Source organism: Tursiops truncatus, chromosome X (assembly GCF_011762595.2).
Source record: "Tursiops truncatus isolate mTurTru1 chromosome X, mTurTru1.mat.Y, whole genome shotgun sequence".
Classification (NCBI taxonomy): Eukaryota; Metazoa; Chordata; class Mammalia; order Artiodactyla; family Delphinidae; genus Tursiops; species Tursiops truncatus.
In genome coordinates this window covers 120,650,058-120,663,376 of record NC_047055.1, presented here as the reverse complement: position 1 = coordinate 120,663,376, position 13,319 = coordinate 120,650,058, and the positions used below count along the sequence as shown (strand labels likewise).

General features: G+C 39.8%; 1 protein-coding gene across 2 annotated transcripts in view; it reads right to left on the bottom strand.

The window, feature by feature from the left end:
- Positions 1-13,319, bottom strand: part of MID1 (midline 1) — a 671,868-nt gene that overhangs the window by 657,765 nt on the left and 784 nt on the right. The window lies entirely within an intron of this gene.

The window sequence follows — 13,319 nt, the reverse complement described above, 5'->3', positions numbered from 1 at the left end:
TCCTTCCTCCCTCCCTCCCTCCCTCCTTTCTTTCCTTCTTGCCTTCTTTCCTTCTTTGCTTCTTTCTTTCTTTCTTTCTTCCTTCCTTCCTTCCTTCCTTCCTTCCTTCCTTCCCTCCTTTCCTTCTTTCTTTCCACATACTTTTACTAATTCTCTCTACTTTTTCTCCCTTTTATTCTGAGCCGTGTGGATGAAAGGCTCTTGGTGCTCCAGCCAGGAGTCAGGGCTCTGCCTCTGAGGTAGGAGAGCCAACTTCAGGACACTGGTCAACAAGAGACCTCCCAGCTCCACATAATATCAAATGGCAAAAATCTCCCAGAGACCTCCATCTTAACACCAGCACCCAGCTTCACTCAACGACCAGCAAGCCACAGTGCTGGACAACCTATGCCAAACAACTAGCAAGACAGGAACACAACCCCACCCATTAACAGAGAGGCTGCCTAAAATCATAATAAGGCCACAGACACCCCAAAACACACCACCAGACGTGAACCTGCCCACTAGGGGGACAAGATCCAGCCTCATCCACCACAACACAGGCACTAGTCCCCTCCACCAGGAAGCCTACACAACCCACTGAACCAACCTTAGCCACTGGAGACAGACATCAAAAACAGCGGGAACGACGAACCTGCAGTCTGCAAAAAGGAGACCCCAAACACAGTAAGATAAGCAAAATGAGAAGACAGAAAAACACACAGCAAATAAAGGAGCAAGATAAAAATGCACCAGACCTAACAAATGAAGAGGAAATAGCCAGTCTACCTGAAAAAGAATTCAGAATAATGATAGTAAGGATGATCCGAAATCTTGGAAATAGAATAGAAAAAATGCAAGAAACAGTTAACAAGGACCTAGAAGAAATAAAGATGAAACAAGCAACGATGAACAACACAATAAATGAAATTAAAAGTACTCTAGATGGGATAAGTAGCAGAATAACTGAGGCAGAAGAACGGATAAGTGACCTGGAAGATAAAATAGTGGAAATAAGTACTGCAGAGCAGAATAAAGAAAAAAGAATGAGAAGAACTGAGGACAGTCTCAGAGACCTCTGGGACAACATTAAACACACCAACATTCGCATTATAGGGGTTCCAGAAGAAGAAGAGAAAAAGAAAGGGACTGAGAAAATATTTGAAGAGATTATAGTCGAAAACTTCCGTAATATGGGAAAGGAAATAGTTAATCAAGTCCAGGAAGCACAGAGAGTCCCATACAGGATAAATCCAAGGAGAAATACGCCAAGACACATATTAATCAAACTGTCAAAAATTAAATACAAAGAAAGCATATTAAAAGCAGCAAGGGAAAAACAACAAATAACACATAAGGGAATCCCCATAAGGTTAACAGCTGATCTCTCAGCAGAAACCCTACAAGCCAGAAGGGACTGGCAGGACATACTGAAAGTGATGAAGGAGAAAAACCTGCAGCCAAGACTACTCTACCCAGCAAGGATCTCATTCAGATTTGATGGAGAAATTAAAACCTTTACAGACAAGCAAAAGCTGAGAGAGTTCAGCACCACCAAACCAGCTTTACAACAAATGCTAAAGGATCTTCTCTAGGCAAGAAACACAAGAGAAGGAAAAGACCTATAATAACAAACCCAAAACAATTTAGAAAATGGGAATAGGAACAAACATATCGATAATTACCTTAAATGTAAATGGACTAAATGCTCCCACCAAAAGACACAGATTAGCTGAATGGATACAAAAACAAGACCCTTATATATGCTGTCTACAAGAGACCCACTTCAGACCTAGAGACACATACAGACTGAAAGTAAGGGGATGGAAAAAGATATTCCATGCAAATGGAAACCAAAAGAAAGCTGGAGTAGCAATTCTAATATCAGACAAAATAGACTTCAAAATAAGGACTATTAAAAGAGTCAAAGAAGGACACTACATAATGATCAAGGGATCGATCCAAGAAGAAGATATAACAATTATAAATATTTATGCACCCAACATAGGAGCACCTCAATACATAAGGCAAATACTAACAGCCATAAAAGGGGAAATCGACAGTAACACATTCATAGTAGGGGACTTAAACACCCCACTTTCACCCATGGACAGATCATCCAAAATGAAAATAAATAAGGAAACACAAGCTTTAAATGATACATTAAACAAGATGGACTTAATTGATATTTATAGGACACTCCATCCAAAAACAACAGAATACACATTTTTCTCAAGTGCTCATGGAACATTCTCCAGGATAGATCATATCTTGGGTCACAAATCAAGCCTTGGTAAATTTAAGAAAATTGAAACTGTATCAAGTATCTTTTCCAACCACAACGCCATGAGACTAGATATCAATTACAGGAAAAGATCTGTAAAAAATACAAACACATGGAGGCTAAACAATACACTACTTAATAATGAAGTGATCACTGAAGAAATCAAAGAGGAAATCAAAAAATACCTAGAAACAAATGACAATGGAGACACAACGACCCAAAACCTATGGGATGCAGCAAAAGCAGTTCTAAGGGGGAAGTTTATAGCAATACAAGCCCACCTTAAGAAGCAGGAAACATCTCGAATAAACAACCTAACCTTGCACCTCAAGCAATTAGAGAAAGAAGAACAAAAAAACCCCAAAGCTAGCAGAAGGAAAGAAATCATAAAAATCAGATCAGAAATAAATGAAAAAGAAATGAAGGAAACAATAGCAAAGATCAATAAAACTAAAAGCTGGTTCTTTGAGAAGATAAACAAAATTGATAAACCAGTAGCCAGACTCATCAAGAAAAAAAGGGAGAAGGCTCAAATCAATAGAATTAGAAATGAAAAAGGAGAGGTAACAACTGACACTGCAGAAATAAAAAAGATCATGAGAGATTACTACAAGCAACTCTATGCCAATAAAATGGACAACCTGGAAGAAATGGACAAATTCTTAGAAATGCACAACCTGCCAAGACTGAATCAGGAAGAAATAGAAAATATGAACAGACCAATCACAAGCACTGAAATTGAAACTGTGATTAAAAATCTTCCAACAAACAAAAGCCCAGGACCAGATGGCTTCACAGGCGAATTGTATCAAACATTTAGAGAAGAGCTAACACCTATCCTTCTCAAACTCTTCCAAAATACAGCAGAGGGAGCAACACTCCCAAACTCATTCTACGAGGCCACCATCACCTTGATACCAAAACCAGACAAGGATGTCACAAAGAAAGAAAACTACAGGCCAATATCACTGATGAACATAGATGCAAAAATCCTCAACAAAATACTAGCAAACAGAATCCAACAGCACATTAAAAGGATCATACACCATGATCAAGTGGGATTTATTCCAGGAATGCAAGGATTCTTCAATATACGCAATCTATCAATGTGATAAACCATATTAACAAATTGAAGGAGAAAAACCATATGATCATCTCAATAGATGCAGAGAAAGCTTTTGACAAAATTCAACACCCATTTATGATAAAAACCCTGCAGAAAGTAGGCATAGAGGGAACTTTCCTCAACATAATAAAGGCCATATATGACAAGCCCACAGCAAACATCATCCTCAATGGTGAAAAACTGAAAGCATTTCCATTAAGATCAGGAACAAGACAAGGTTGCCCACTCTCACCACTTTTATTCAACATAGTTTTGGAAGTTTTAGCCACAGCAATCAGAGAAGAAAAGGAAATAAAAGGAATCCAAATCGGAAAAGAAGAAGTAAAGCTGTCACTGTTTGCAGATGACATGATCCTATACATAGAGAATCCTAAAGATGCTACCAGAAAACTACTAGAGCTAATCAATGAATTTGGTAAAGTGGCAGGATACAAAATTAATGCACAGAAATCTCTGGCATTCCTATACACTAATGATGAAAAATCTGAAAGTGAAATCAAGAAAACACTCCCATTTACCATTGCAACAAAAAGAATAAAATATCTAGGAATAAACCTACCTAAGGAGACAAAAGACTGTATGCAGAAAATTATAAGACACTGATGAAAGAAATTAAAGATGATACAAATAGATGGAGAGATACACCATGTTCTTGGATTGGAAGAATCAACATTGTGAAAATGACTCTACTACCCAAAGCAATCTATAGATTCAATGCAATCCCTATCAAACTACCACTGGCATTTTTCACAGAACTAGAACAAAAAATTTTGCAATTTGTATGGAAACACAAAAGACCCTGAATAGCCAAAGCAATCTTGAGAACAAAAAAAGGAACTGGAGGAATCAGGCTCCCTGACTTCAGACTATACTACAAAGCTACAGTTATCAAGACGGTATGCTACTGGCACAAAAACAGAAAGATAGATCAATGGAACAGGATAGAAAGCCCAGAGATAAACCCACGCACATATGGACACCTTATCTTTGATAAAGGTGGCAGGAATGTACAGTGGAGAAAGGACAGCCTCTTCAATAAGTGGTGCTGGGAAAACTGGACAGGTACATGTAAAAGTATGAGATTAGATCACTCCCTAACACCATACACAAAAATAAGCTCAAAATGGATTAAAGACCTAAATGTAAGGCCAGAAACTATCAAACTCTTAGAGGAAAACATAGGCAGAACACTCTATGACATAAATCACAGCAAGATCCTTTCTGACCCACCTCCTAGAGTAATGGAAATAAAAACAAAAATAAACAAATGGGACCTAATGAAACTTTAAAGCTTTTGCACAGCAAAGGAAACCATAAACAAGACCAAAAGACAACCCTCAGAATGGGAGAAAATATTTGCAAATGAAGCAACCGACAAAGGATTAATCTCCAAAATTTACAAGCAGCTCATGCAGCTCAATAACAAAAAAACAAACAACCCAATCCAAAAATGGGCAGAAGACCTAAATAGACATTTCTCCAAAGAAGATATACAGACTGCCAACAAACACATGAAAGAATGCTCAACATCATTAATCATTAGAGAAATGCAAATCAAAACTACAATGAGATATCATCTCACACCAGTCAGAATGGCCATCATCAAAAAATCTAGAAACAATAAATGCTGGAGAGGGTGTGGAGAAAAGGGAACCCTCTTGCACTGCTGGTGGGAATGTGAATTGGTACAGCCACTATGGAGAACAGTATGGAGGTTCCTTAAAAAACTACAAATAGAACTACCATATGACCCAGCAATCCCACTACTGGGCATATACCCTGAGAAAACCAAAATTCAAAAGAGTCATGTACCAAAATGTTCACTGCAGCTCTATTTACAATAGCCCGGAGATGGAAACAACCTAAGTGCCCATCATCGGATGAATGGATAAAGAAGATGTGGCACATATACAATGGAATATTACTCAGCCATAAAAAGTAACGAAATTGAGCTATTTGTAATGAGGTGGATAGACCTAGAGTCTGTCATACAGAGTGAAGTAAGTCAGAAAGACAAAGACAAATACCGTATGCTAACACATATATATGGAATTTAAGAAAAAAAATGTCATGAAGAACCTAGGGGTAAGGCAGGAATAAAGATGCAGACCTCCTAGAGAACGGACTTGAGGTTATGGGGAGGGGGAAGGGTGAGCTGTGACAGGGCGAGAGAGTCATGGACATATACACACTAACAAACATAGTAAGGTAGATAGCTAGTGGGAAGCAGCCGCATGGCACAGGGATATTGGCTCGGTGCTTTGTGGCGGCCTGGAGGGGTGGGATAGGGAGGGTGGAAGGTAGGGAGACGCAAGGGGGAAGACATATGGGAACGTATGTTTATGTGTGACTGATTCGCTTTGTTATAAAGCAGAAACTAACACACCATTGTGGAGCAATTATACCCCAATAAAGATGTTAAAGAAAAAAAAACTGAGAATTGGGGGAGACAAAGGGAATTCTGGGATAAAACAGAATTGTGGGAGAGATTAAGAATTATGGGAAAAAACAAAGAATTGTGGGAAAGAGAGAACTGTGGGACAGAGTAGACAATTGTGGAAAAATAAGGAAATTCAGTGAATGCAGAGAATTGTGAAAGTGACAGGAACTGTGGGAGGCACTGGGACCTTATGAGAGAAAAGGAAATTGTGAGAAGGGAAAAGCATACAATTGTGAGAGAGAATAAATAACCGTGGGAGAGAATAGAGTGTTATGGGAGAAGAAACAATTGTGATAAATGTGGTAATATGGGAGAGAAGAAAAACTGGGGGAGAAATGGAGAATTGTGGGAAAGAACAGAGAACTGTGGGAGATGAGGAATTCTGTGAAAGAACCAAGAATTGTAGGAAAACAATTATGGGAGACACATGGAATTGTGGGAATGACAGGGAATTGTGGAAGAGAAGAGAGGATTGTGGGAGACCTGTGGAATTATGGGGGAAACCTGAGAATTGTGGGAGACGGGAACTGTAGGATAGAAAAGAGAATTGTGGGAAAAACAAGGAATTGTGGGAGTGACAGGGAATTGTGGGAGAGAATAGAAAATTGTGGGAGACACATGGAACTGTGGGAGTGACAGGGAATTGTGGGAGAGAACAGAGAATTATGCGAGGCACATGGAACTGTGGGACTGACAGGGAATTGTGTGAGAGAACAGAGAATTATGGGAGGCACATAGAACTGTGGGACTGACAGGGAATTGTGGGAAAAAAACAGAGAACTGTGGGAGAAAAAGGGAACTGTGGGAGACAGGCGGAATTGAGGGAGAGAGAGAATTGTGGGAGTGACAGAGAACTGTGGAAAAGAGAGGACTGAGAGAATATAGAGAACTGTGGGAGTGAATAGAGTATGATAGAGGAGCAAGAACTGTGAGAGATAATGGGGTACTGCAAAAGAGAGTAAGGAATTATGAGAAAGACAGGAAATTTAGGAAACAGAATTGTGAGAGTGGAGAATTATGGGAAAGAATAGAGAATGGTTGGAGACACTGGGAATTCTGGAAGTGACAGGGAATTGGGGTTAAGAACAGAGAATTGTGGGAAAAACAAGGAGTTGTGGGAGAGATGAAAAATTGCAGTACAGAGTAGACAGTTATGGGAAAAACAGGAAATTGAGTGCAGACAATTTTGAAAGTGACAGGGGAATTGCTGGAGGCATTGGGGCACTGAGAAAGAACCATGACAAGGAAAAAATAGACAGTTGTGAGAGAAAATACGTTTTATGCGAGAAAAATTGTCATAAATAATGAGGTAACAGGGGACAAAAAAAGAACTGTGGGAGAAATGGAGAATTGTGGGAAAGAACAGAGGATTGTGGGAGACACATGGATCTATGGGAGTGACAGGGAATTGTGGGAGAACATGGAACTGTGGGAATGACAGGGAATTGTGGGAGAGAATAGAGAATTGTGGGAGACACATGGAACTATGGGAGTGACAGGGAATTGTGGGAGAACGTGGAACTGTGGGAGTGACAGGGAATTGTGGGAGAGAATAGAGAATTGTGGGAGACAAGGGGAACTATGGGAAAGACCAAAGAATTTCGGGAGAGAATGGAGAGAAAGTAGAGAATTGTGGGAGTGAACAGAGTATGATGGAAGAGCAAAAACTGTGAGAGGTAATGGGGTACTGCAAAAGAGAATAAAGAATTATGAGAAAGACAGGAAATTTAGGAAACAGAATTGAGGGAGAGTGGAGAATTGTGGGAAAGAATAGAGAATTGTTGGAGACAGTGGGAATTCTGGGAAAGAAGAGAGAATTGTGGGGGACAGGAGGAATTCTGGGAGTGAGGGAATAATGGGAAAGAACAGAGAATTACGGGAGACACATGGATTTGTGGGAGGGACAGGGAATTACGGGAAAAAACAGAGAACTGTAGGAAAAAGAGAGAATTATGGGAGACAAGAGGACCTGTGGGAAAGAAGGAGAATTATGGGAGACATGTGGAATTGTGGGAGTGACATGGAATTGTGGGAGAGAATAGAGAATTATAGGAGACATGTGGAATTATGGGAGAGATGGAGAACTCTGGGATAAAACAGAGAATTGTGGAATCCATGTGGAATTGTGGGAGTGACACAGAACTGTGGGAAAGAAAAGAGAACTGTGCATGAGACAGGGAATTGTGGGAATCACTTGCATTTCCATAAACTAATAATGAACTAGCAGCAAAAGAAATTAAGAAAACATTACCATTCACAACTGCAACATAAAGAATAAAATACCTAGGAATAAAGTCCCCAGGAAGTTGAAAGACCTGAACATTGAAAACTGGTTGACCAAAAAGTTCATTCGGGTTTTGCTGTAAGATGTTACAGAAAAACTGAACGAACTTTTTGGCCAACCGAATATATGATTTTTATTAAAGAAATCAAAGAAAACACAAATAAATGGAAGGATATTCTATGCTCATGGATTGGAAGGATTAATATTGTTGAAATGATCATACTAACCCAAAGCAATCTACACATTCAATGCAATCCATATCAAAATTCCAATGGCATTTCAGACTTCCCTGGCGGTCCAGTGGTTAAGACTCCACGCTTCCACTGCAGGGGGCACAGGTTCGATCCCTGGTAGGGGAAGTTCCGCATGCCACGTGGTGTGGCCAAAAAGAAAGAGAAAAAAAATCCAATGGCATGTTTTCACAGAAATAGAACAAACAATCCTAAAATTTGTATGGAACCACAAAAGACCCCATATAGCCAAAGCAGTCTTGGGAAAAAAGAATAAAGCCGGAGGCACTACAGAGTCTGATTTCAACTATATTACAAACCTACCATAATCAAAACAGTATGGTATTGGCATAAAAACAGACACATAGATCAATGGAATGGAATAGAGAGTCCAGAAATAAATCCATGCATACATGGCCAAATAATTTACAATAAAGGAGCCAAGAATACACAATGGGGAAAGGACAGTCTCTTCAATAAACGGTGTTGGGAAACTGCACAGCCACATGCAAAAGAATTGAACTGGACCACTATTATACACTATACACAAATATTAACTCAAAATGGATTAAAAACTTAAAAGTAAGACCTGAAACCATAAAACTCCTACTAGAAAACTCCTACAAGTTGACAAGGCAGTAACCTCCTTGACATTGGTCTTGGAGATGATTTTTTGGATTTGGCAACAAAAGTAAAAACAAACAAGTAGGACTACATCAGACTCAAAAGCTTCTGCACAGCAAAGGAAACTATCAACAAAATGAAAAGGAAACCTACCGAAGGGGAGAAAATATTTGTAAATCATATATCTGATAAGGCATTAATATCCAAAATATATGAAGAACTCAATAGCAAAAAACAAACAATCCAACTAAAAAATAGGAAGAGGAACTGAGTAGATATTTTTCCAAAGAAGATATATAGATAGCCAACAGGTACATAAAAATGTGCTCAAAATCTCTAATCATCAGGGAAATGCAAATAAACCCAGATGAGCTATCACTTCACACCTGTTAGAATGACTACTGTCAAAAAGACAAGAAATGAGGATGAGCGTGTGGAGACAAGGAAGCTCTCGTGTGCTGTTGGTGGAAATGTACACTGATGTAGCAACTAAAGAAAAAAGCATGAAGTTTCCTCAAAAAGTAAAAATAGAACTACCACATGATCCAGCAATTCCACTTCTGGTTATTTATCCAAAGGAAATGAAAACACTAGCTTGAAAAGATGTACACACCCCCACGTTCATTAAAACATTATTTACAATAGCCAAGACATGGAAGCAAACTAACTGCCTATCAATGGATGAATGGATAAAGAAGATGTGGTATTTGTATACAGTGGAATATTACTCAGCCATAAAAAGAATGGAATCCTGTCATTTGTGACAACATGCAAAGACGTTGAGAGCACTATACTAAGTGAAAGAAGTCAGACAGAGAAAGACAAATACCATGTGATCTCACTTATAGTAGAATCTTAAAAAAATGTACTCACAGATACAGAGAACAAATTAGTGATGCCAGAGGCTGGGGGTTGGGGGCGGGGTGAAATAGGTGAAGGTGGTCAAAAGATACAAACTTCCAGTTATAAAATAAGTAAGTCCTCAGGATGTCATATACAGCATGGCAACTGTACTTAATGGTACTGTGTTGTATATTTGAAAGTCACTAGTTGAGTAGATCTTAAAAGTTCTCATCACAAGACAAAATTTTGTAACTAAGTGTGTCATGGATCTTAACTAGACTTATTGTGGTAATCATTTCCCAGTATATACATATATCAAATCATTATGTTGTACACCTGAAACTAATATAACATACATCAACTATATCTCAATTAAGAAAACAATTAAAACAACCCCTCCACCACAAAAACTGTGGGAAAGGAATTATGGGAGAAGCAGAGAATTGTGGGAAAAGACAGATTGTGAGTGAGACAGGGAATTGAGGGAAAGAATAAAGAATTGTGGGAGGCATGGGGAATTCTGGGAAAGAACACAGAAATGTGGGAGACACAGGGAACTGTGGGAAAAAACAGAATTGGGGGGGAATTGGGGAAGAAATGGGGGAATTGTGAAAGAGGTCAGAATATTATCAGAGAACAGAGAATTGTGAGAGAGAATGGAGAATTGTGGAAGAGATGGGGAATTATAGGAGAAATGGAATTATGGGAAATGAGAATTGTGCAAGGGATGAGGAATTGTGAGAGCTCTGAGAACAAAAGCAACACTGTAAACGTAAGTAATTGCAGGTTTGGAAAGGAGACTAATTTTACCAGGACCAGTCATAAATTCTGTTTGTAACTCTAAAAGAGATTCAATTTTTCCTCTCTGCTAAACCCTGGGTCTGACAGCAGCAGTTCATATCACATTACCATGGATTGGCAAACCCGTATACACTGCCTTGTATATGTGCGTGTACACATACTCACACATGCACATACTCACACACATATACACACACACAAATGCACACATACACATAAAAATAAATACATACATGTCTTGGAAACTTCATACATGAGCAGAAATAAACCTAATAAAATGGATGGGAAATTTTTAAAATATCCTAAAAAATAAAACAAAATGAAAAACTGATAGAAAATGAGACTGCCAGTCTGGGAATCCGACATATGAGTAATAGAAGTTACTTAAAAGAGAGAATGAAGAAAGAGGAGGGGAGCAAGTTATTAAGAAAATTAATAATATAAGATAATATCCCTAACATGAAGGATATCAGTATCCAGAATGAATGGTCCCTTCAGGTGCCAAGCCAGTGAAAGCAAAGAGGTCTATATCAAGGCACATCTTTTCAGGCCACTGGAAGAAAGAGACGATGTTAAAAATATTGAGGAAGAAAAAAAAGAAATGACATCTGATTTCTCAACACCAACAGTGGGAACTAGAAGATGATGAAGCAATCACTTAACAATTCTGAAAGAAATGTCTCTAAACCTAGAATTATATATCCAAGCTAGCAGTCAAGTGGGAGGGTAAAACAGACATTTTTTGATTTTCCAGACCTCAAAAACTGATGTGCTCCCAAAACAATGCAAAGAAGAATACACGGTATCCAAAAACCAGAGATCCAGCACAGGGCAGGAAAAGGTTGACAGCAAGTCCCAGGAAGACAATGGGCAGAAGTCATTTCCAAACAGTCTAGAACTGGGCAGTGACAGAGGTGAGGTGTTTATTCAAGAGTGAGGACCCAAGGGAAAAAAAAACCAAAAAAGGAAACATAAAGAGTAGTTGATATATTTGAATGCATTGAGAGGAGATTTACAATGCTGATGGGTAATCATTTAAAACTACACAAAGGGGAAAAACAAGGCAAGTATTAAATTCTAGTGGAAAAGTTATACAAGAAAAAATTTCATCATTGGTCATTACGAATATTTTTAGAGTCATAATAACATAAATACTAAACCGTGATTTATCCAAAATTGTTTATAACTATTGGCAGACGGGAGGGATGTGTTTGTGTGTGCATGTTGGTGTTAGCGTGTTACCTGGAATGTGGAGGGACAAACAAGACAAAACAATTCAGAGAGTGGAAATTGGGGTCGAAGGTGTCCTGCCAGTCTTCTCACCCACCTACCACTCTTCCTGTAACACGCGACGTTAGCAGCTCCTTCTCTATAAAGCATTCTTGTTACTTACACTTTCCCTTCCACCCACTTCCTGCACATCATCCTCACAATAGTCACTTCTTCCTTTTTGGCCAGGAATAGTCTGCACATACATATACTGACATGTAAATATTGTTACTTGTTTGCATGCCTGTCTCTTCAATTACCAAAGGCTTTTGCCCTTTTGGTGCCATGTGACCCTTTGGAATCTGGTGAAGTCTGTATCTTCTCAGAATAATATTTTTACATGCATAAAATAAAATACAAGAAATTACAAAAGAAACCAATTACAGTCGCTCCTCAGTATCCGAGGGGGCCTGGCTCCAGAACCCACCACGGATCCCCAAATTCGAAGAAGCTCACGTCCATAGGCAACCCTCCATATCCGCGGTTCAACCAATCCCAGATGGTGTAGTACTGTAGTATTTACTGGGGGGGGGAAAAAAACAAACAACCCTGCATACAAGTGGACATGTGCAGTTCAAGCCCCTGTTGTTCTAGGGTCTACTGTATGTTGAAATATAGTTATCAACATATTTTAAAAAACAGATTAGGCTAGGTTCCCCCAGGAAATATACACCAATGTAACAGAGTTTTTTTTAATGCTGTCTTGATCCAGTTTTGACGCTCTGGCTAGAGGCTGGTCAGTTCCCCGACTTCAGCATCTAAGCTCACACCCCCCAATCACCTCCCTTTCTGGGATGTCACACTCGGGGCCACTATCCACCTGCCCTTATCACCCCAGGGCCAGGTACCAAACAACTGGGGACAGCCCCTATGCTCCAGAGCCTGCTGAAATTATTCCAATTAGCCAATTCTAAACCTGCTTGCCCTGCTTTGCCCATCCCTTCTTATGGAAACCATAATAAAGGCTCATGCCCACAGTCCCCCTCTCTCCTCCTGCCTCGTGATCAACCCCAGCGCCTCCACGTGTGGCGCCCCACGGTGTGGTGTGTCCTCCATCTCTTGGGATCTGTGAGTATAATAAACTACCTTTTTAATGGTAGTTGTTTCCCAATCTGCCGGCCTCACCAAACCTAAATAACAATTACACTTATTAAAAAGGCTGAGACTCCACAAGATTTGTGCATACAAATGTTCTCATGGGGCTTCCCTGGTGGCGCAGTGGTTGAGAATCTGCCTGCTAATGCAGGGGACACGGGTTCGAGCCCTGGTCTGGGAGGATCCCACATGCCGCGGAGCAACTAGGCCCGTGAGCCACAACTACTGAGCCTGCGCGTCTGGAGCCTGTGCTCCGCAACAAGAGAGGCCGCGACAGTGAGAGGCCCGCGCACCGCAATGAAGAGTGGCCCCCGCTTGCCACAACTAGAGAAAGCCCTCGCACA